Source organism: Salarias fasciatus, chromosome 2, assembly GCF_902148845.1.
Source record: "Salarias fasciatus chromosome 2, fSalaFa1.1, whole genome shotgun sequence".
NCBI classification, from domain to species: domain Eukaryota; kingdom Metazoa; phylum Chordata; class Actinopteri; order Blenniiformes; family Blenniidae; genus Salarias; species Salarias fasciatus.
Window position 1 is genome coordinate 8,115,935 of NC_043746.1, and position 23,764 is coordinate 8,139,698.

The window sequence follows — 23,764 nt, forward strand, 5'->3', positions numbered from 1 at the left end:
TTAATCACAGTCATACAGGCAGCCTGTTGTTAGCTTTTTATTCAACAGAGCACTTTTGTATATGTAGATCTGGACTAATAACACTTTTACCTTGAATTTAATTGAATGGTTCAATTTAAACAATTTACTATACTTTCTATTGTGTGAAGACAGCCTGAATCACACACTGTATTTGATCTGGATTCCCAACTCTGCTTACAGCCACATGAAGCCTCTTCACATGTTATTCATTTGTTGGTGTTTGTAACATGTTTTGTGTGTATATCGACATAAATTCAGGGGTCATGTTTGAGCTTTTACAAAGGTTCTCCTGCTCAAGTTAGTGAATATCTACATTAATCTACAGCTTCGTCTTCAAAAAATAGAAAAGTTACTTGAGTAACTACCAAGACTTAAAGAGGATCCCTAAGTTGGGCCTCTGTGAATAATGTTCATATTTTATAGGTTCCTTGTCTGTACTGCTTCTGTGACACATTAGCTGAAGTTTTATCATCACTTATTTGGTCTAAGATGCTCTAAAATTGGGATGTTACTTTATTCCTGAAGGTAATTTAGTGCATATTCAAGGCCGCTAAGGCATGAACTGTTGGTGAATACAGGCTATTAAAGTTCACTTCCGAGGGATGTTTCCATGTTGGTTTCAGGAGTTTGTTCAAGATTAATAAAGAGCTCCTTAAGGAAGAGTTTAGTGAAATAGTAACAGTGAGTGAGTGAGAGACAGCAGCCCTGCAGTTTTTTACTTAACTGCTTTCATGGGAGACAAAAGTAGCAGAAAACCTTTTTTTTTTTTTAATAATTGTTTGAGTTCACAATTCCACATTAGTGATTGCGTACCGGTGCGTTAAAAATCAGTGGCATCAAAATAACATCATACATATTACTGCATAAAGACCATCCTACTTAAAACCTGAACGGGGTCCAACACTGTTGTAACAGTTATGATATTGTCTTGATAGCCTGATTCTAAAGATGGATCATAGAGAAGTGGGCAGAAATCAAATCATCTGCTCTGCCTCTCTGCAAACCCAGAGTCAGGTCGGTGTCCTTGCAGCAGCAGTAATAATTTGAGATTTCTGAGCATTGTGTGCACTGATGTCTGCAACAGAGCCATTCATATGTCTAATGATGAAACTTGATTCAAAAGGGAAAAGCGACCTGCGTAAGATACCATTAATGCAAAACACCGAGCTTTACGTTCTACAGATGGGAAGAACAAAGCTGAAGAGGAACTGAGGAGGAACACACTTTTTTTTTTCTTTCCGCGCAGCGAGGACAAGCAGGGTCGTCAGTGCTTCTCACGCCGCCTGCTCGAAGACGGGCTCATGAGTTGGGCTGTCAGAGTGATGCATAGTTTGTTCATGAGTTCAGAGGACTCATAAACACACGGGAGGCAGAGGGAGCCGGTGGCCCCATTAGCCACGTGCGCGGTTTATAGCTGGGTATAAAACATAAATTAAAGTGGGCTGTTACATGTCATGCTGTAAATTAAAGAATTGTTAATTATTTATTTATCGGGAAACTGTCTGAAAAGATTTGTTTTTACCAGTAATGGAGTAAACAAGTAGGACATGATGAAGGCCTGGATGAGAGGCATTGAAGCGTAGTGTTTTATCAACAGAGATCTTTCTCTATCAGTGAACAAAATGAAATACAAAACTAAAAACAAGATTTACACAAAAATTCACAAACCCCCCAAAAATGAACAGCAAATGGCTTCATGGTGTTATTATGCAAAGATTTCCTGGCACACACGTTTTTTTCCACCGTTCTTCAGTAACAACCAGTTGGACTTCAAACACAGCCTCAGAGGCTGCTGTAAGGTCGATAAGTGAGTGCGAGTCAATATCTAAATGTATAAAAGCCCTGCATTATGTGGCTGGATAGCAATAAAGGGAAATAAAATGTGGATTTATCACTTTAATGATCAGCACGATGGTGTTGGCTTCAATATGAACGCTGGTTAGTATTGTTTCAATTGTTTTTCATTACAGCATCATATAGTACATAATTATTACATCACATACAGATGTATGGTAAATACCATCCATTTCTGTCACTGTATTCATTACTTTTTTGATCTATTCTTGTTTTGCTAATAACTATTACTGTTATTTTGGACTATATTGTTATTCTTTGCACAAGTAAATGTCTGCGTCTGACACACATTCTCACAGCTTCAGCCATTTACACTCACGGCGTAAGGCAGAAAACTTTTCATTGCACACAACAACTTTATCTGTTGGGTTTCTTCCAGTTAAATGATATAAATGATAATAAAACACAGCTGTTAGTAAATGAACCATTTTTATGTCATTCTTTGCGACAGATGGATGCTCCTTGTAATTTTAAATGTCAATATGTTTTGAAATGTTTCTTCTTCCATCAGTAATCAATTCAAACTGGATTGTAATAGCTTAAATTGCACAGTGGATCACTCCCGCTCTGCACATTCCCAACAGGGGAAATGAGAAATGAAAGCTGAAATAAATCGGCCTCATTCATTTCATAGTGTCTTAGCTTATTAGTATCAAGTTGAGAACTTCTTCGGCGGCTGCGCCTCGTATTAACCTGATAGGATAATGCGAGGCGGGGAGGGTGGGGAGCCGTCACGAGGCCTGGGAGGAGGCCTGTCTGCGGGCTGAGGAGGAGTGAAGAGGGTATCAGGTGGGTGAGAGCCCGCTGGAGGCAGCCGCGGGTGCAGAGTGGCCCGCTGACCTTCATTAAGGCGCCTCGTGCCGCACGGCGAGCTGTGTGATAGCGGCTCTTGGCCCACACATGGGGCGGCGGAGGGAAATGGGGAGGGGTGGCGACAAATCGCACCGAGGGAAGAAGATAAGGTTGCTATTAAAGCTGTTAAAAATCAAAAGTGGGAAGCACAGAAAGAGCAAGAGGGGAGGGGAAAAGATTAAACGCCAACCAAGGAAAACAGTTTCAGACGACGGCGCATCTGTCATCTGTCAGTCTGGCACGTGGCGAAAACTGGAGGCTGAAACAATGAGCCGATTGTGGCGCCAAGGCATTCAGCGCCGGGCAGACAGCCTCTGTACGGAGCAGGTTCAGGCGGGAGGCTTAAGTGAGAGGAAAAACAGCACTGATTGTCTGCACAACCAAACAAAGCAGTCATAAAAAAAAGAAAATGCAGGCGTGAGTGTGTGTTTGTGTGTGTGTGTGTGTGTGTGTGTGCCTTTGTGCAATTACTTTGACCCCAGAGACTCCACCGAAGCAATGAGGTGTGGGCCGAAATCAAACTTCATTAGATCCACAGGCAGTGAGCTCCATGTCGTGAAAAACTGGCACAGCAGCGCTCCACCGCAGAAAAACTGAAGATTTTCCTCCCCTACCATCCTCAAACTTTTTTTCATAATTGTGATAATAGGAACCATCCCCGGAGCTCCCCATGGGCTCATTGTTTCATTTGTGCTGCCTTGAATTGACAGTCTGATTGTTTGCAGTTTTTGTTTTTTTTTTTTCCATTCTCCATAGAACAAAATGAAGGTATGATCTAAAATGCATCAAGTATTGACAGTTTTGATCGTCCTCCTGAATCGTATCCAGCCTGTCTAATAAAGGATGCATCCTGCAGTCACACTGCGTCCTCCCATCGGGATGAACGTCCCATCCCATCAGCAGATGCATCGACGCTGCTGTAATGTGTTTTTAAATGATATCATTTGTTGTTTTCTACATACTTACACCACTGCAAAACTATACTGATGAAGCGCACACACACACTGTGGAAACATTAGTAGTAGATCAGTAGACTGTAAAAAATAATGCTTAAAAGCTCTAATTTGGGCTTATCGCTTAATGCCGTCTTCACAGTTAATGGTGTCATAAAATCTAAATTTAGGCAGATATGCAGATGTCTGGGTGTGTTGAGTGTCATCTGTATCGTGTCTATTAAGCAAGAATGGCCACTTTAATTACATATTTTAAGACCAATGTTAAGGGTTTTTCTCAGTCTCATTAGAATATGTGCCAGTTTTATTGGGACCCTGGAGGTGACGGGTGCAGCTGCAGTACTACAGCGTCTCAAACATGGATTTATGTGAATCTAAAGGTGATAATCAATAAAATAATCAATTGAGCAAATGCCACACTGCTTAATTGAGCACGTGAGATAAACTGAGTGTCCGTTTCTCATAGATTTCCTGAGTAGCTTCACTCCTGATTTTGGTTACACATGGAGAATGATGACTTTTGAAGAATGAAGACTTGGATGCGGTCAAAGACGTTCAAAACCCTTAATTATGAAAAACACGGACACACCTGTCAAAAATGATTTTTTTTTTTTGTTTTGTTTTTTGGGGGGTAAATTTCACTTTGTTTTTAAAACTTGTGCAAAAAGTATCCTTGTGCATGACATCTGTACAAATATCAGGCGCTGTGCGTGTGTGAGCGGAGTGTATACATGCACATGGGGCTGCAGGAAATCTCCTCTCGCTATGAAAATCAAAGAAACACGTGTTGAGACTCTGCCAGAACCTCGGCCAACTTGCTCGCTGATGGAGCTCTGCCCACAGCCTTGGCTTGGCCTCAGCCTCTCTGCCAGCCAGCACAACTCTGATCAGAGCCTTTGAGCAAAAAAACAAAAAAAAAAAAACAAAGAGATGTCTTCCCCCGATTACGGGTCTGGCAATCCTTTCTTTCTTTTCATACCAAAGCCTCATCAGATGGGGCTGAATTCCTTCTGGGTTCCAACTCCGACAAAGCAACCTGTCATTATTACTCCCAAGAAACTAACTCCTCGTGTAAAACCTTCACTTTTTAACACGTAAACAATGCAACACACAAACGCCATCCCTGTGGCGTGGCAATCCGACAAGCGATCTTGTTTGGGGAGAGGCACACATGCGGTGCCAAATACCGGCTTTCACCTCCTCAAAACCATTTATCTGTCAAAGCGGCCATCATCCTATGCTTAGTGTTTCTCTCCATTAAGGAATCATGAACCATCTGCCTGCTCAGCTGAAAGTGTACATGATGTGAGGGATGCCTATCATGTTATGCTTAATTAATGATTCACTGTATACTTGCCAAGGAATCACACCATTAAAACATGCAGTATTATGCAAATGTTCCCTCCTTTCAGTGAGAAGAGGAGTTTTGGATGGTTAGGAGAGCTAGATTTGCTCCGGCTGCAGGACTGGCTCCTATTTAAGCTGAATTTTTGAAGAGGCAGGAGAGAAATGATGTTCAAAAGCGGAGAAGGTGTTATGCAGAGATATTTCATGGACCGGTCTGATTGATGACACACTGCAAGGTGACAGTGAATGACACAGCAATTCAGCAGGAAAACATGTGGTGGAAACCCACCAGGGACGGTGATTTATCCATCAAGAAACCAAAGAAACTGTCCAAATTCAGGTTGGCCGGAACAATCAGCCAGTCAATCAAAACTATGAGGTTTGAATAAGTTGATTGATTCCTCACAGAAACCGTGCTGATATCTCGCAGCTGTGTATAAAAGTGAAACGATTCAAGGACATTACATGAGCTCCAGGTATTTTTGACCATCCATGTATCCTCTGAAGCAGCTTTATTCTAAAGCTCGTGGTTCATGCAGAAAGAGACTGATTACCAGTCAGTCATCGGGCTGATGACATAAAGACACTGACAGGCAGTGGAAACTAACCGAACACACCTGTAGCACATGGACAAGCACAGAATCAAGGAAAGGTTTTCTGTGCCAAACAAAATACTCAAAGTTACGTTTTTCAAGATAAATTGAAATTTGCAACATTTTCCCTTCCAGAATTGACAAGAAGAGGAAGGAAAATAAATTCCTAGTAGATGATAATGCTGCTCGCAGCTCTCATTTCATATATTTGATTTGGACTGCGTGTTCGTGCTTGTTGTCTGGGAAGGATAAATCAAATGAAACTCCATCAAAACATTCTTTAATCAGTTTGTCCAATTTAGGATTGCGAGACAAATCAGTGTAATTTATTTTCATCTATTCAAAGGAGACAGTCTGACAGCACAGGTTTACATAGCAATTCAAAAATTAATAAAAATCAGTCAGTGCCTCGATGGTCACAGTTCAAATCACAGGTTTAATATAACTGAGCTGCTTTTCTGACTATGTTATATTAAATGAGATGTTATATCTCAAGGGGTTTATCCTTGTAAGTAAAATTTTAACAACAACGTGCAACCCCATCAGCAAAACAACTTTTTTTTAGCCTCAAAATGAGGCAGAACACTGTGCGAAGGCTATAGAGCCAGGTTATGTGCTGCAGCTTATTTCAAGACGACTGGCATGAACATTTACCTTCACCTTCAAAAGGAAGCGGCATATCAAAGTTCTGAGGGCAATCGTAATAAACAAGTTCAAGGAAACAACTTCTTCTCCCCCGTGCCCTGAGCGTGTGCCGAAAATGCACCGACAGACAATCAGATTTCCTCCCACACGCGCACGTACACACACAGACGCACACATCACGTTAATGCGGGCTGCAACGACCCTCTCAGGAAAGAAATAGTCGGCGCGGCGAGAAGCGATTAGAGCTCCCTTTGGTCGCCATGGCGTTACCGATGATTGATGTGATTAATAAAGCCGTTGTCATGGCACCCTCTTTGCCTCTGAACGCCGGCCAGAAGACATGGAGGTGGGGTGACAAGAGAAATCGACACAGATAAAGAGTCTAAAAGCACTCGTGTGTTCAACCACTGTGATTTATCTTTTTACAGCTCTGGGGCAAACGTCACTCATCAGATTATTATTTTACGCAGCACGTCGGACCACAGGAAGACGCAGCTGCCTCCACAGTGCAGCTGAGGTGCAACAGTGTCACTGTCGACTCGAAGCCTCGGAAATCTGTGCAACTGGTTTATTCCTTCGATTAATTTGGAGTTCTTTCACATTTAGGTCTGAGAATCTCACAACCCCCTGAGTCAACGTCGCCCAGTTTTTCCATATTAATGTGAACAGCGTTACTTGGACTCTCCAAAATGTTTGTTTGAATGACAGAAAAAGGGGTAATGGGTTTGGTCTGGATTCCCAGGGTAGGTTTTGAATGCTTTTCTCCACTGAATATCTATTTTTCTTCTCAGAGTCAACAGCACCATAACAGAAAGTGCTACAAACTTCTGACATTACCTTCGGGCGATCATCCCTCATTTGTAATTCTATTAGCAGCCGCTCTGTAAAAACCAGCGATGTGCTTAGGGTTTCTATCGATATTCTATGCATATGTATTGATAAAAGTTGGCAGCCTTGTATTCTTCCAGATATATTCTTCAGGTAGTGAAAACAACTTTGTTGCTATGAAGAAAAAGTTTGCACACCTGGAAGCTCTCAATCCAGCTCTCACTGATGTTTTTAGAAGCTTGCTTTCAGACTTGTAGTTTGGACCAGTGGGAGTTTTCCATGCAGAACAAAATGGAAATTTGATCAAGTGCAGCTTTGTCTGCCGTTGCACAAAGATTAGTCGGTCTGGTCCAAACACCACACCAACTTGTGGAGTGAGAAATACAACAATGGGAGCGTCATGTTTGTTGAAACGTGTTCTACTCTTCTTTTGTATATTTTGCACCAATGCGTTCCCTTTTATTATGTGTATTACAGATACAGGACTCTTATATTACAAAAACATTTTTTGGACTGTAGAGCTGTTCCATACAGCAAATTTAAAACCTTTTCAATAAAACCTTTACCAAACACATCATGTTTATCACTTTTGATTGCTGCGAGTTTTTGAAGCTACTGGATATAATGAATTATATAATATTCAGTGATTATTATCAGCACCTTGATGCAGTTGCTTTCCCGGTACACTCACACTGCACCAGAGCATGAACAGAGCTCTAACACCTGTTTCTGATCGTCTGGTCTGCACCAGAGGCCGGGCGTCAGGTTAATACTGGTTTTAAAACTCAACAATGAACAGATTTGACAAAAATCAGTGGCATGTAAGACAAGAAAGCTCCCTAAATCTGTTCTGGATTCTGACAAGTGCTCGGGCTACCCAAAGTTTATGCAGAGCAGTAAAACAGCACTGTACGCCCGTCACTTATAGTGTGGAGATCACTGGCTGTCGATGTGACGACAGACAAGACCTGATCTCATTCCACTGAGGTTGTTTATGGTAATTGTAAGCCACATGCAGTTAAAAGCACATCTTTTCTCATCCTAGTCAGAAGAATCTAATCTGAAATATCTGGAACCCTTCAGATATGTAGCCTGCAACCGTCAGAACTGTTACACTCAATGTTCAGAAATGACGCTGCTTTATCTGCTTGTTCGCAAATAACCAGCAACACTTCATTTATTCAAAGAGCTTCCGGACAACAGATCACGATAATAGAAACAGCAGTAACGAGACTTCAGACAGTTGCAGAGCTTCATCCATTAATAGTCAAATACATAACTTGCATTGTCAGTGGAGTTAACAGCCGTTCGCGGTTTGCTGATATTTTGACACGTTGTGGCTCAATTCAGAGATTCACAAGTTTGTACTCTTAGAATAAATTAGCTTATTCCATTAAGATAAGCCAAACCTGTCAATTTGCCGCACAAGAATGAAAACAGAGGCAGAAACCTTCAAAAAGGAAATGTGTTCTTTTAACTTTTAAATACGTTATCATAAATTCTACAACAATGCATTATATTATTCTTTTATTTCATATTATTGTTCATCAATTCAATCTGCATACCCACATTGTCAAGTGGTTCTCAAACTGCGGCACGTGGACCACCAGTGGCACGCAAAGCTCCCTCTAATGGGACGTGAAGACTAGTCAAAAATATATATTTTCTAAATTCAATTTCTTCAAAAACATATATTATGAAACAACCACTGCATCATGTTACAAGGCATTCATTACTTGCAGTATTTTGGAAAGCTATAGAAGCGAGTATTTTCTGGCTCCATTATTTGAAACCTTGAGTTTCAGAGCTGCTCTTTGCACAGTGGGCGACCATCAGAAGCCCGAACCTCAGCAATAGTTTGCTTGACATATATCGACTTGGATGCTGCTCCTCGACTCTAATACCTGTAAGGGGTGTTTGTTGTAATTATTGTTGGCGAAAAAAATCCTTTAATCAAGGGGGAAAAAAAACCTTGCACCAAATAGAAAGTCTTACTTGACTGAGCAGGCTGAAATTGAAATGTTCTTTCCATTTGTTTTGTTTGTTCTTTGACATTTCAAAAACGGTGCCGTGAGATTATTTGTCGGCTGTACCGCGATTGGCTCAGAATGTCTGATTCAAATAACTTTTTTTGGGGGGTGGGGGCGTCTCGGCGCCGTACAGCAAAACACTTGGGTCTAATCGATAAGACTTTACTTTTATGCCTGCGCCCAGGGAGATAACGTCGTTAGGTTTCATAAATGGCAGCATGCAGTGTAATTAAGTAGGAAATTACCGAGAGGTCAGCTCACACCTGGTGGAGATGAACAGCCGAGATAATGATGGGATTGTTTTAGCTTTGATCTCAGCTGCCTGTTTAATGTGATCCCGGTGTGATTTTGGCGGAACAATGAGAGGAGCCAACTGTTCCGGTTTGGTTCGAGCAGAGGGCTGGATGCGGACTCACGGAGCCGGAGATAATTTCCCTGTTGTTTACCTGCGAACCTGTCAGCTTTTTCTGTGGTTCATCAAGAATTCCTCCACAGACAATGGTTTATTTTAATCACAGCTGAGAGGCTTCATTTCCCCACGTATCTATCCATTATACCTTTCCCCTGAACACGTGCTCTCTGCAATTAATTAAAGACTCCTTCTTGCGTTTTTTCGTATTGAATTAGAGAAAGCCGAGTATGATCTACGCGCAGATTCATGTAAAACCACAATGGTGATGACTGTGACTTGCTCAGCTGGGGAAATGAATAAAGATGTGCTGCTTTATTGTCATGGACGTGGATGATGTCTTTCTCCCCGCTGCCATCAAATCAAATGAAAAATACGTGCAATAACATCACAAAACATCACCTGTAGAGAAGAACATCTGTGTGTTGCCATTTAAACTAAAACTACATCCGCTTTCTGTGAATGTGCTACAACATCAGATGTTTTTTTTATTATTGTATTACCATGGCGATGATAACTCACAGTGAAGCTGGAAGAGGATTGGAATATTGTAGCTCCAACAAATTGTGACACAAACCGAGTCGGACTGGGCCCGTGGGGAGAGATCGGGAGGCCCGGGTCCACCTGGCTGTGGATGTAGGCCACTGGGTGAGAACGAGGGATATTCTCGGCGCGCCTCCATCCCCCCGACGAAATCGCCCTCAACACTGGCGGTTATTACAGTCAAGAAAGGTTCTGCTCCTCTGCTCCGACATGTTAATATTACATGAAACTGTTAAGGATGACAATGAGCCTGAGGCATAAGGGAGACACAGAGATCCCGCCCCCTCTCTGCCAGATTCCCTTTATTTTATTTTATTTTTTTAATTTTTTCCCTTCTATCCTGCCTGTGACTTTAAATAACTCATGGCCTCATTATCTAAATAAGCTTCAGTAAGCAGCATAAATTAGATTTTTGGTGAAAGTGTTTCAAATTTTGTCTCCACACATTATAGAGTACAGCGAAGTGTTACAGTCCTTCGTTTCTGTTTGACTCAAATACGATTAAGCAGTTTGACCATGTGCTTTCTTGTTCAGTCAAAAAGAACAGCCTTCGTAAACTGAAAAAAAAGATGTTTTGAGTGATTTACTGATTCAAGTCAACCCATCAAACTTTGTTTTTCATTTTTAGGCACATTAGTGCAATTTAAAGTGCTTCACCGATGATTGACAAGGTGGAAATAAGACAACAAGTAGGGCGGAGGAAAAGGAAGCACAAGAAGGGAGACAAGAAGAATACAATGAGTGATTAAGAAAGTGATTGGGAATAAAAACTGGTTGAAAATACTGTTAACAACTCAAGATAAGGATGCAGGAGAACCAATGTCGAAAACAAGGCAAAATAGGATATATTAAATAATGAAAATGGAAACAAGACGATAAAATATCAAGTTGAAAAAATAATATAAAACTGGAAAAAAACTTCCATAAATAACTGATTATAATTTTTTTCTTTTGTTTTAATAGAGCTGCCTTGTTCCAGCACCTTGTATCTAAAAGCTGAATAATATAATCTGCAAGTTGATGGTGTTTTATAAATAATGGTAAGTTGTTCAGATCGTTGTGATTTGAACTAACCCCAGAACCTTCACTGAACATTGCATTAAAAATAATACAGTATGGGATTCTTCATGACCTACTTATGATGAATTTATGTTTTCCATATCTTCCATAGAGTATATGTTGCATTAACCAGCACCTGGGAGTGTAATATATCCTCCATGCTCTGCATCCTCTCCCACTGTGTACATCATTCAGCTTTTCCTACTTTCCAAACCACCTCTCTGTCTCCTTGCTCTGCTATCTCCTGCATAATCTCTCCCTCTTTCTCGGCCGCCTTCCTCCTTTTCCCCACAGATTCTCAATTCATTCCTCCAAGGACACATCCGCCGGGTCATTATCTTCTTCCTGCTGGCATAAATTTGAAGCATATCTATACAGCCTGGTAGCGAACGTAAACACTCAAACGCGCTCTCGGTGTTTGGCCAAGGGCACGCCGTTTGATGAAGTCAAGTGGCGCTAAATTGATGGTCGGTTCTGTCTTGTATCCAGTGAGCCTTTTTCAGGAAATTGGAGCTAAACAAAGACAAGTGTCTTTTTGTTTGTTTTTTTGTTTTTTTTGTTTGGTCCACCTGAGGTGCACCCCCCCCCCCTCGCACAGCCTGGATGCAGTCGATGGAGGGTGGACCGGAGGCGTCAGGGTGGCGGCTTATGACAGCGACACAAAAGCAGTGGTGTTTATTGAAGGAGGTGGTATCATACATTAGGCTGCTGCTGCGGCATCGGCCTGCCACTGAGCTGAGGTAACCATGGCAACAGGCTGCTGGGAGACAGAGGAGTGAGAGTCAGCAAGGCTGGAGTCAGTGGGCCTTCAAGCTTTTGAACACCAAGAGAGATTAGCTCGGCGCAAAAAAAACCCCTAAACCTCGCTCGACGGCAGCTCTGTGACGACGAGTACTGATGTTGGAGGAAGTGGAAACTGAGAGCGGTGGGGATAGACGCGTTTTTTTCGGCCAAGATCTGGCCAAATTGTTAAAATCAAAGCACGAGTGGGAGAGCATCCTCAAAAAATCCCGAAATCAAGCCCTCATAGCAGTGCGAAATGTCAAAAAATAAAAAAATTAAAACAGTGAGCATGAAGCAGCTGAGAACTAAAAAAAAACCACAACATACCACCGATGTTTTAAGTTCCTTACAGTTCATAACAGATCTTCTGTCTCCTTAAAATTCAAATAGTGTAATTTGGAATGTCCCGGGAAAAAAAAAAGAGCCATTATCCAGCTTTAAAATGCTTGGTCTACCTGTGGTCCAGAATGACACGTCACATTTTCATTTTTTCCTGAAACTTCACCATCTCACCATAATGAGGTGTTATTTATTGCTGTGAGCTACAACTTTTGAAACCCACAGAAATCCTGCAGAAAATGATATGAGGATCAAAGCGATACCAGCTCCACACCAAAACAACAGCGAACAGATTCTCAAAGAATTCAGAAGGCTGAACCACATTCATGACATCTGTCTCAGCCTAATTTTTATCCCAGGAGATAAAGCTATGACAACAATGGCTGGATTCCTGCTTGGTTGGCTTGGTTCAGAGATGATGGAAAGGATAACGTTGCTGTTTCCAAGTGCTAAATGGTGTTAACGCCGTTATCACCTCTGATTCAGAGCAGAGCGACAGTGTGCAGTCAGAGTTAGTGTTGTGGCAAAGTTCATCATATCTACTCTGCACAGCGTTAAAGTTACAAACTTCTCAGATTGAGGGTTTAAAAAAGTTAATCCTCAACCAAGGCTCTGGGAGCTCATTTATAAACGTTGCTTACGCACAAAACAGGGTCTGAAAGTGGCGTACGCCATATGTCAATGGTAGGGAATTTTAACAAGTTAACTTGACGTGAGAATGAGTGCACAGTCACGCTAGTTTTAACCCTGGCATGCCGAGATTTAGACACAGGAGAACAAGGCAGCGCAGGTAGTGAGGTGGAGAACTGAAGCCAGATTCAACTCATACATTTAATTTCATCAAACTTTCAAGTCTCCGAAGGCTTCATGCAGCTTTTATGAGACATCATCAGCACGTCTATTTTTTCTAACAGCATCTTTAATTAAGCGACATTTTCAGTCAGACGTCACATACTACACATCATGACTTTACATATAAGTCTGCATCTTAGTGTTGGTCAGGATCGACACTTGAGCTGCTCCATGCGCTTCAGACACACTGCTGCAGACAGCTATGGTGTCGGGAGGCAACCTGCCGCTGTCAGGCCAAAGAAGTTTACCCGATTCAAAGTGATTCCTGCAGCAGCGCTGTGTTTACATATTCGCGTTTCCCTAAATAAATTATATTCTGTACATTACGTGTTGCTCAGGTTGTATTGATAGTGCTGCCTGTATGTTCCTTCTCTTAAAAAAGCGTCATGTTGCTTGGAGATCAGCACACCACCCTTATGAAACAAAAAAATAATGCTGTATATTGGAAAATATCACGCAATATATTAGGCAATATATTTTCCATATAAGAAATTTGACATTGTATATTTTCCACAATATACTGACATTGGAATTAATATCACATTACAATCGATTGTATATTTTGCAAAATATTGCAACATATTACAACAAACATGTTGGTGAATATATTTTCCTTTCCTTTGAGTCACTAAACCTGTTGCATGATCAGAAATGTCTTGACCAGACTCTGATTTTCATACAAGTCATCTGTTGATTTAATTTTATGTATTAAAGTTTCACGCGCCTCATCCTCTCACAGTGCCTTTTCTGATACAGTCATGCGCCAGGCTTGACCAATCACACTTACATCCACGTGCTCAATATGAAGACGTCCTGCTTGGATTTCAGAACGCTGTGGGTGACGTCCATCTTTGAAATACAGTATGTGCTTCATACACAAGAAGTTTGACTGCACAGTGAGACTTTCCACCGACTCAGAAGAGACAACTGCTCAGGCGTACATCGATAAGCGACAATGCCAACTTTATTTCAGGTATGCCACCTGCGCAGTCAGGACAGAAATAACCAAATTAAAAGAAGAATCAACCCATTCTTGTAGTTACAGTCATGCACGATTGCTCTTTCATCTTTCATCTCTTTGAGGTCAGACTGGCCAACTCCTGTTCGTTCTGCGTCATTTCTAATGATATAAAAGTTGTATAACCGTACTGGTATAACTGCATGAGTCTACGAGATGTATTTTATTGTTACAGCTACTCTAAGCATCAAGTTTTTTCACGTTTTTCACTATCTTCATAATATTACATTTATCTCTTTCTAAGCTCAGTGTCTTTTGTGTTCATTTTTTTTTGTAAAGTACTTTGTAACTCTGCTTTTGGAAAGTAATGTAGAAGTTGATCATTTCTACAACATGGAGAGCAGAGCGACCAAGATAAAATAAGCTGAGATATGTCAGCAATCAGGGCAAATTGCATCATTTGTGAGCAACGGATCGATCCCAGAGATTAATCCATTGTTAGGGGATGCGAAACTCATTGCCATGATGTCTGTAGCAGATTGCCATGGTGATGGAAAACAATAAGCGCCTGGGAGATAAAGGGAGGCGAGCGGAGCTTACATAACAAACCAAGGGCAAGACGTGCAGAGGCTCAATGAACCGCCGAGAGAAAAGGAACAAGAGTGAAAGAGCCAAGGAAGCCAGGAGAAATAAATCAATGAGGAGAAATCTAGACAGGTGGCGGGAAAAAGAGAGATGAAGAGCGATATCGGAAATGTACAGAAGTAAAAACAAGCAGGAGGCTGACTGATATCGAATCCTTAAGAGAGCATTTAGCCTAGCTTAAGAGGTCAGGGATGAGGTAAAACATTATGAGATCTATAGAGCGGGAACACAAAGCCGCACGGACAGGATACTGAGGCAAATACTATGGGGGAGATTATTTACTGAAGCGTCGCGTCATGAAATAAACATGAGGAATCATCAGAGGGGTTTTCTTTCCTCTTTCCCTTAATCCACCTACTCAACTAGGACATGGCACTCTCTCACTCTTTTCCCGCCCGTCTGTCACACTCTCTTTCTCCCACTTCATGCAATTTGTGCATCCTCCAAGGAAAAAAAAACAGAGGCTGTGTCCACACTAATTGTGCAAAGTCTGGGAAACACATTGGACATGCACAGTGTTTACAGGCCACAGAGGTTGAATCCCATAACAGCAGGAAGGAAACATCCGCTTTTCTCTAAATAAACTGCATATGACAAATAAGAAAATGCTGCATCACTATCATTTGCTCTTCACTCCTCTTTCCTGTGGCCTCACCTTTTAACAAGGTAGCATGGAGAAATTTTGTAATGCGGCGTGACGCCTTATCCCTCATGTGCTTTTCTATGTTAACACTTCAAACACTCACGAAATGGAAGTTCATTTGATACCGTGCAGGTAGCGAAAATTCAAGGAGTCCTATTACTGTGATGCTGGTGTAATAGATATGACACAGTTGGAAAACATTTTAGTCATGGCAGGTCTGTCCTTCCCTTTGGTCCAGACTCAAGAATAACTATATATATAACTGCAGGAGAGATTGCCATAAAATTCGGTGAAGACATTAATGGCTCCCTGAGGATAAACTATCAGAACGGGTCCTGTAACAAATCACACAAGCAACACTGAGATTCCTCCACGATGTAAAATCATATTTCAGCTATGTTTAATAAAGACATTTAAAAAAGCCACTCTTACTTATTGATTCTTTGTAGAAAAATAGGTTTATTATTTTATCATTGTGCAAACACACTTGTTGTGGACCGGCTGTAAATCTCAGTTGCAGTTGAGAACTACTGCACAATGCCGGGGTTAAAAAGAAATGTGCCGTGACTTCCCCGCAGTCTGTGACATATAAATTGTTTGTGCTCCTGCAGCTAATCTGTTGAGATCATTTGTGATAGATGACAGGAGCGGCTGCAGGAACAAACACTCACCTGTACGTGCACACACAAACACACATTGCAGCGTATTCATTACTCTCTGGGGACATTCCACTGACTTTCATATGTAATACTTATTTAACCCTGGTCCTGACTGCAGTCAAACCTTAAAATGTACTTTAACACAGTATTCCTTCATTATTCTTCTGGTAATTGTGTGTTTTGTTTTTTGTTGTTTTTTGCCCCACAAGGAAGACATGAATGTGGAAACAATCCGAGGACTCAACATCAGCATTTCTACACAGGTCTAGTGTCCCACAAAGAGAGAAATCCAATCCCCACACACACACACACACACACACACACACACACACACACACACACACACACACACACACACACACACACACACACACACACACACACACACACACACACACACACACACACACACTTGCAGTGTTATCTCTCTGAGGTCTTCCAAATGCAAATACATTTTCTAGCATTTTACCCGAACCATCACATCTGAAGGCTTAACCCCAAACTTGACCCCAATCCTACCTCAACCAACCTTCAGCTATACCTACACCGCAGTGGAGTCCTGCATTTTGGGGGGCTTGCAAATGTAGGCTGGACCCTACGAATCTAGCATAGTGCCAAAAAGAGAGAGAAACACAATTCCACACAAACACACACTCAGGTTACCTTTGAGCTCGGCTCCAGTGAGGAATGCCGGAGGCTTTACCTACAGGCAGGAGAACTATTGTAAGTCTCTCTGAATCCACAGCCTGCAGCAAATTTCACCATCACAATATACTGATCATACTGATGCGACCTGAATTTCCCAAGATGATGGAGAGGGGAAAAGAAGATTTGTCTTTATATAAAAAAGAAGAAGAAACCCATCCATCTGATCCTTGTTTCTATATATAATTTAGAAGAATCGTTCAATAACTAGCATGCAACCAACAAAGATCAATAATGCAGCATAAGTACTGTATATCTGTCACCCCAACAATTAATGTTGTAGATTCCTTGAATGATTTCCAAATTATTGATCTTTTAATTCATAACTGGCTCCATTAATGGTCCTCATTTTCTCCTCTTGCTCTGTCCAAGTGTAGCTGAGACATTTTTTAATTGCAAGGGTTTTTGCAAACTCCAGTATAGTCCAGCCCCTAAGGAGCTGTACTTTCCTCTCCCCAAATATCAATCACTGGAATGAGATTGTCCCATTAAAAGAGCTTTAATAGGCCTAATCACTGAGGCGGGAGATGAATAGTGAATCAATTAAACAGATTTGTGTAAGAAGAGACACTGGTGCGACTTCACATTTCATACATGAGTACTTTTAAGGATGATTGACAGGCTTTTGTTTATTGTGAAAGTGTGCGGATAGATTAGATACATTAGAGCTAATAAGAAATCCATAAGGTGAGAAGGGTTCAGCTAACATAATACAGTGATGTAGTTACGCTTCATCACCTCAGGCTCTTTTCTTTTTTTTTTTTTTAACTGACCAGCATGCATTGGTGCCAATGTCAGGTCAACATTTGGGGAATAACTACATGGAAAACCAGAAACGGTAGTGTTTTTACTGTGGAAGTCCTGCACTTATCCACAGATTAAAACTTGTCACGAGAGCTGTGGAAATCTTCATTTCAGTCTCTGAATCTGCGTCGACTTCCCCGTCTTAATATGACAGTGTCACAAATAATCCACTCGTCCATGTACTGTATGTCATTTAACAACTTAGCGGTAGCAGGCTGCATCTGGCGAAATGATGCTAATGCCCGTGGAGATAAACAGACTTACACGATCCCAACGTTCAACCTGTCGATCAACCCGACAGGTGCCAATCATCGATATGCCAGTCTCAATTTACCTCATTCAATCTAGTGTGTTAGTGTGTTGCCATCTGTCGCTATAGAAACACTTGTAATGATGTGAAGAAAGTAAAACATTAATACTGATCATCACAGACGAACGCAGGATAAATGACTTATCAGGATATTAATTTAAAAGTCTTCTTCAAAGCACACTATTGTTAAATCACAAAGCAATGACTATGACTAATGAGCCAAAGCACTTAACATCAGGAACTCGATAGTAAAACGTTTCTGTAGTGATTTTTCTTGCTGTGTGGTGCCCGCTACAGACGACAGCAAAGTAAATTTGAGGCAGAATGTCAGAGGTGACAGAATTTACTGGAGCAGGAAGGTCCATTTGACAGACTTATGGCTCGGCTGGTAAAAGTTTCTTTTTCTTTTTTTCTTTCCTTTGACCCAACAGCTTCCATTAAGTGTCTACTTTGTCCACTCATCAGCCTTTTCCAAGGCGAGTGCCGCACAAGGGCTTTATTAGAAGATGGAGTCTTGCTGGAGATGGATGGGTTGACTGGACAATTTCAGTACTTTTTGTCCATTCTGGAACATTCAATTTAAAAACCAGTTCTTAAAACTGGAATAATATCTTGGGTTTCATGTGTAAATTCTTGGAAATGGGCGGTTGTGTAATATTGGCTGAGCTGAGGGACGTGTCCAACATTCTAAACATGATACAACAGTTACTTCCAGCAGAATAATCTGGATAAGATTTGGATAAGAGACATTTAATTAGTCTTGATGAGAAGCATAATAGAGGGACCTTAACAGTTTGTATTACTGGGCCACACATGAGTTTCACCAGCTGTTGAATTTGATCATTTCTTCTCTGGTGACATAAAAAATGCAATGTTCGAATTGAGTCAGAGTCAGGTGATACCGTTGTGAGATTTGGTTATTATTTCTCTGCCTTCATGTTTCCCGTCCACCTACCAGGTGTGCTGTTGGGAAGCATCCCCAGAGCATGATGTTGCCACCGCCATGCTAAAAGGCTAAAAAAGCAACATTTTATTCCCATCAGATCCAAGAACCTCAATTGGAGCCACACTCATAATTTTCTAATTTGCATGGTCACTCAGCTCTTTGGAGATTATAGCAGGATGACCAAAAGACTGGATCTCACCGACAGGGATGTTTTTATGCTACCATCACTTGGCATTTGGCATTCAGATGCTCAGCACGAGACAGAAATGTGAGGAAGGATGGCAGATTTATTCACTTCCCCCATACAGCCTGACCTCGCCGTCATTAATGGCAGAGCCTGTAAATGAAACGATAACCCACTTGACCATGTTTGATGCTTTCCTCTCTTAATTACCAGTAGCATGCTGTATTTGGCTCAATTATTCCAATGCTAACTGGCAACATAAATAGAGTCGCAGTGTGGTAATGCCATAATCGTGATGTTCAACTTGTCAATCAGTCTGTTCTCTGCCAGCCACGGTACCCCTGAAGAGTCGCCAGCTGTATTTGCAGTATTTGCAGTGAGAGGTCGATGGGGAAAGAGGGAAAGAGCCCAGATGCCGGATCTATTAAACCACCCTGGTTTTGTTACAGGACACAAAATTTATGCATCCACAACTTTAACTGTGTGGTTGCAGAAATCCCCTCCTGACTTGGATGTATGCAAATGGTTCTTATATATCTGACAGGCATGCAGATTGACGGCGAAGCAGAAACCGTGTGTAGGAATACTGTGCTTTTGTGCTGTTGTCAATCAAACAAATGGTTAAAGAAAAAAATTCAAGTGTTTTTCCCATTGCTGTCAAACCAATAAATAGAACTTGTGTAACTTCTAAAATTACATTCAAGGTCAGCTTGTTGTGCTAAATATCAAAAGGCTGGACCTAATTATTTATAACTGAATCACAGACTTTCGCCTTTTCTTTTTTTGGGGGGCGTAATTGGCTGAGAAAGTGGTAAACTGTTTCAGTTTGCTCTGAAATAAGCCAGTAAAGGGAGGAAAATAAAAAGGTGTCAGCAGAGAATTACTTTTCATTTCAGTTTTTTTTTGGAATCGATTGTATTTGATATAGCTTGAAGATTTAACTGAGTATTCCAAAGCCCACATTTGAAAAAGAAACATATATCTCTGGCAAAAAAGCAGAAAAACACAGTGATTGTGTGGCAGAGATGACTGATATCTAAAATATCTAAATATAGTAAACTGCAGTATAAAACCGGATACATGTATTTATGACGCATCGTTGATATCATCTATTATGTTCCTCTTTCCAGACAACCTCGAAAATAAATAGATACGAGAGCAAAAGGTCACGGTACATCACATAAATGTCAATGTTAAAATAACAAGGTGCTTTCAGCCGAACAGAACGTTCGCTTTATGCAGGTCGCAGAAGATTTTGTTCCCAGCTTTGCTTCCACCGCGAGCGGTATTTTGCTCCCTCGCAAACAATGAATAATTATTTGGCAGATGCAGACCTCGGAGGGGTCAGAGATCCCCGGTGCACATGGCATGGCTGTCTGTCTAGACTGACAACTTCACCTGCATGGCTTTGGTCTAGTTTTCTGCTCGACCATGAGTGGAAGGGGGCGGACAGAGAAACAGAGGAGACGGCTACTGCATATTTCATCAAGGTGTTGTGGACACTGCAGGCAGCATGGTGAGAGAGGAAGAGGAGCCGAGGTGGACGGTGCGGTAGCCCCATATTATCACTTTTCCTCTATTCAGGTAATCCTCTTCATATCAACAGTGAGATATTTGTTTTCTCCGGTTTAAGCACATGTTCATTGCTGATGCGGTTCCTGACATTGGTCCTTTGGCCACATGCAAACCGTAGTTTAAAAAATAAAAAGCAGCTTTACGGGCTCGCTCCACATGCTTGCAGGAAGACTTGTTGTAAATGTCACAACCTCACAAAGCATTATGAATTATACAGCAGTTATCTAGTCAGCAGGGGACCAGTATAAAGAACTGAATCTGTCTGAGTAGGATAATAGGCTCCAATATGGCACTTCCACAAGCATCTGAGTTAGTATTTTCAACTTACTTGCCTATCAGTGCTTATGGAACAAAGAAAACTCCCCCCCCCCCACCAGCACCATTTACACACCAGTATGTTATCACATTAGCCAGCTCCAGCAAAGGCACCTTTACACACTGTGAAATTCTTTATAGCCACATATCTAATACAAACAGCCTCGCAGAAGGACTCCTGGGGTTTACGCACCATCCAACACTCACAAGAGCAAGTAATTTGAGCGTGGGCAAAGAAGGGTTGACCTTTGCACCCAAGCTTAGAACATATAATAAGACAAATCGGCAGATTTGGGAATTCTGTTACACGCTGCTCAGTTTCACTAATTACCTCTTCCTCCAGCTTCATGCTAACAGATTCATGTTCACTACTTCCACTTAATATTTAGCTTAAATACTCAGTCTAGACTGTCTATATCACACTATTTCAACATTTAGTTGACTGTAAATTGCCTATGAGTGTGACTGTAATGGTGTGTGACAGCCCGTCTCTCGTTCGCTTTGTGATGGACTGCCGATCTGTCCGGTGAATCTGAATTGGATAAAGCAGAGTGGAAAATGGACGGTCTAAATAGATTGTCAAACCCAGACAGATTTGTAGTTATTTGCAGTTCTACTACCACTTTCACAGCAAAATAACTCTGGTTTGATTCTGTGTCGGGGACATTCAGAGAAGAGATAACGTGTGTTTTCTCCATTTGGACTGAATACAATTCAAAGAAAAGTGTACAATTCGTGACACCTAAATTGCATGAAGGTGCAAATGTGTGTTAGCCCAGTGACAGACTGCCGACATGTCCAGGGTGGAGCAGGCCATTTATTAATATCTGCAAAAAGACTGAGATGGACTTAGCTATGGAAGGTTAAAAAAAAAAAGTGGATGATAGAATGAACAAGTGGGAATAACTACAAACATGCAGGGGCAAGCTCTTCGTGCAAGAGGTGACAGAATCAGTTGTGGGACAAATAAAAGAAATAGGATTTAAACTCACATACGTTCATAAATCTTCATAAACTGGTAGTGATCACAAAATGTATTCTCTTGAAAAGCTGTTGGGGAGGAGAGTCCAGGCTCCTTTATTCTAGAGTTTTCATGATGTCACTTTGGGCTTCCTGAGGATTTATTGGTCCCATTAATAAGAGGCAAAAGGGTTCACCTTTACCTACCAGTGAATGACACAGAGCGTGTGAACACTCAAGAGATTAGTGAACATGTCTTGCTGTGGCTGCTCTTTGGGTGAGCTTGTAAATTAAAAGATTTAAGCTTAGAAAAACTTCATACCAACTTAACTAGTCCAGGATCATAGGTATTGGAGCCAATCCCAGCTAATCATGGTTGTCAGCCCATTAAATATCATGCTACGTTTAAAATGATGAGTACAGCTCATTTCCAAGGTGACCGTGACAAACTAAACGTCGCCATAAGTACATCACCATGACAGTTACATCTTACACTTAACTCCACTTTTAATTTAGCTTCATTTCTGCTTGTAATATGGTGTTTTGTCATCTTGTTTCACTTTGAATGAAAATGCATTTCACAACATCCCTCCAATGTTTGCATCCTCCACTAAACGGGAGCTTTTCTTACTATTTTTTTCCCCCTGCTATGTTGGTTCCATCATAATAACTCCAGCCTCGATTGGTCGCCAGCAGCGCTCTGGCCTTGAGGAGGTGCATGTGGCCACTACCACCCCATATGTGACTGATAAAAGCTGACAGTATTCATTCAGTTGGGCTGACAACTTTTGTGCCGCGCTGTCCTCAGAGGTGTGTGTGCTTGACTGCCAGTCACACTTGGCTCAGCTGCCAGCAAAGCCTCGGTCGTCCCAGACACTGACCGATGGTGTCAAATGCTAAACACACAACCAAGCTTCAAATCTCCCTTCAGAAGCCTCCGACTTGGCACCTGATTCCACATGCGGGATTTCCACAGTCTGCGGTTTGTGGTCGCAACGCGATTGCATTTGCCGCTTAAGTGCCCTTTGTATTTGTTGGGCAGAGCACTCTTCCATCAGTGAACCTTTGGCATTTTTCTGCAGTGTACATGGGTGGCTACATCTCGAGCTTCTGTTCCACTTCACATGCTCCGTCCTCTGCTCCTCTGTGGGATTATGATCGCTTTGTGAGATGTCAACAGGAGTTAATGAATATCCCCTTTCACAAAGCCCGGGTAATCCTGCCAACAAAATGCCCCCCCCTCCCATTTGATAAGATCTGCCGTAATACCAGAAAGGAGACCACTGGCATCTCGCTCTCAACCACAGAGGGATTTTTCACGCTTTGATGCCTAAGCTGAATTCCTTTATTTCTTTATTTTGCAACACAGTGATGAAATTGGGTGCAGTATTATTGGGGGATTTGTTGCTGGTGGTGGCAATGAAACAGTCTACCTCATGTTTAATCTACCCTCCAGTCGACTGACACTGCTTTTGTCTCATTTTATCAGCGTTCCTTTTCTTATACTCTCTCTCTCTCTCTCTCTCTCTGCACCGGTCTTCCCTTCTCCGCCGCTCATCATCTTCAAGATTTGAAGAAGTAATTGGCTGGCTTTCTTCATAATCCTTTGTCATGGGGAATGCACCTTTTGTTTAAGTTTTCATTATGCATTATCTGAATTTACATGTTGAAAACTCTTCATATCTCAAAAAAATTCTACAGACTTGTATCGTTCCATCTCAGCCTTTGGGGCTCAGCTCTACTAAACTTTTCTATTCATGAAACGCAGGAGTATCCATCATCTATTCAATGCTTTTCTTCTTCAATTAATGAAGCTGCTGCAGCGGAGGATAATTAGGTCCATGTGTGAATTACAGGTGTTCAAAGAGACAGTTTTCATCACGGCATGTCAAAAGAATACGTGGAGAATAAAAATGAACGTACTGCAACTGTTTTTGATATGGTGCATGATA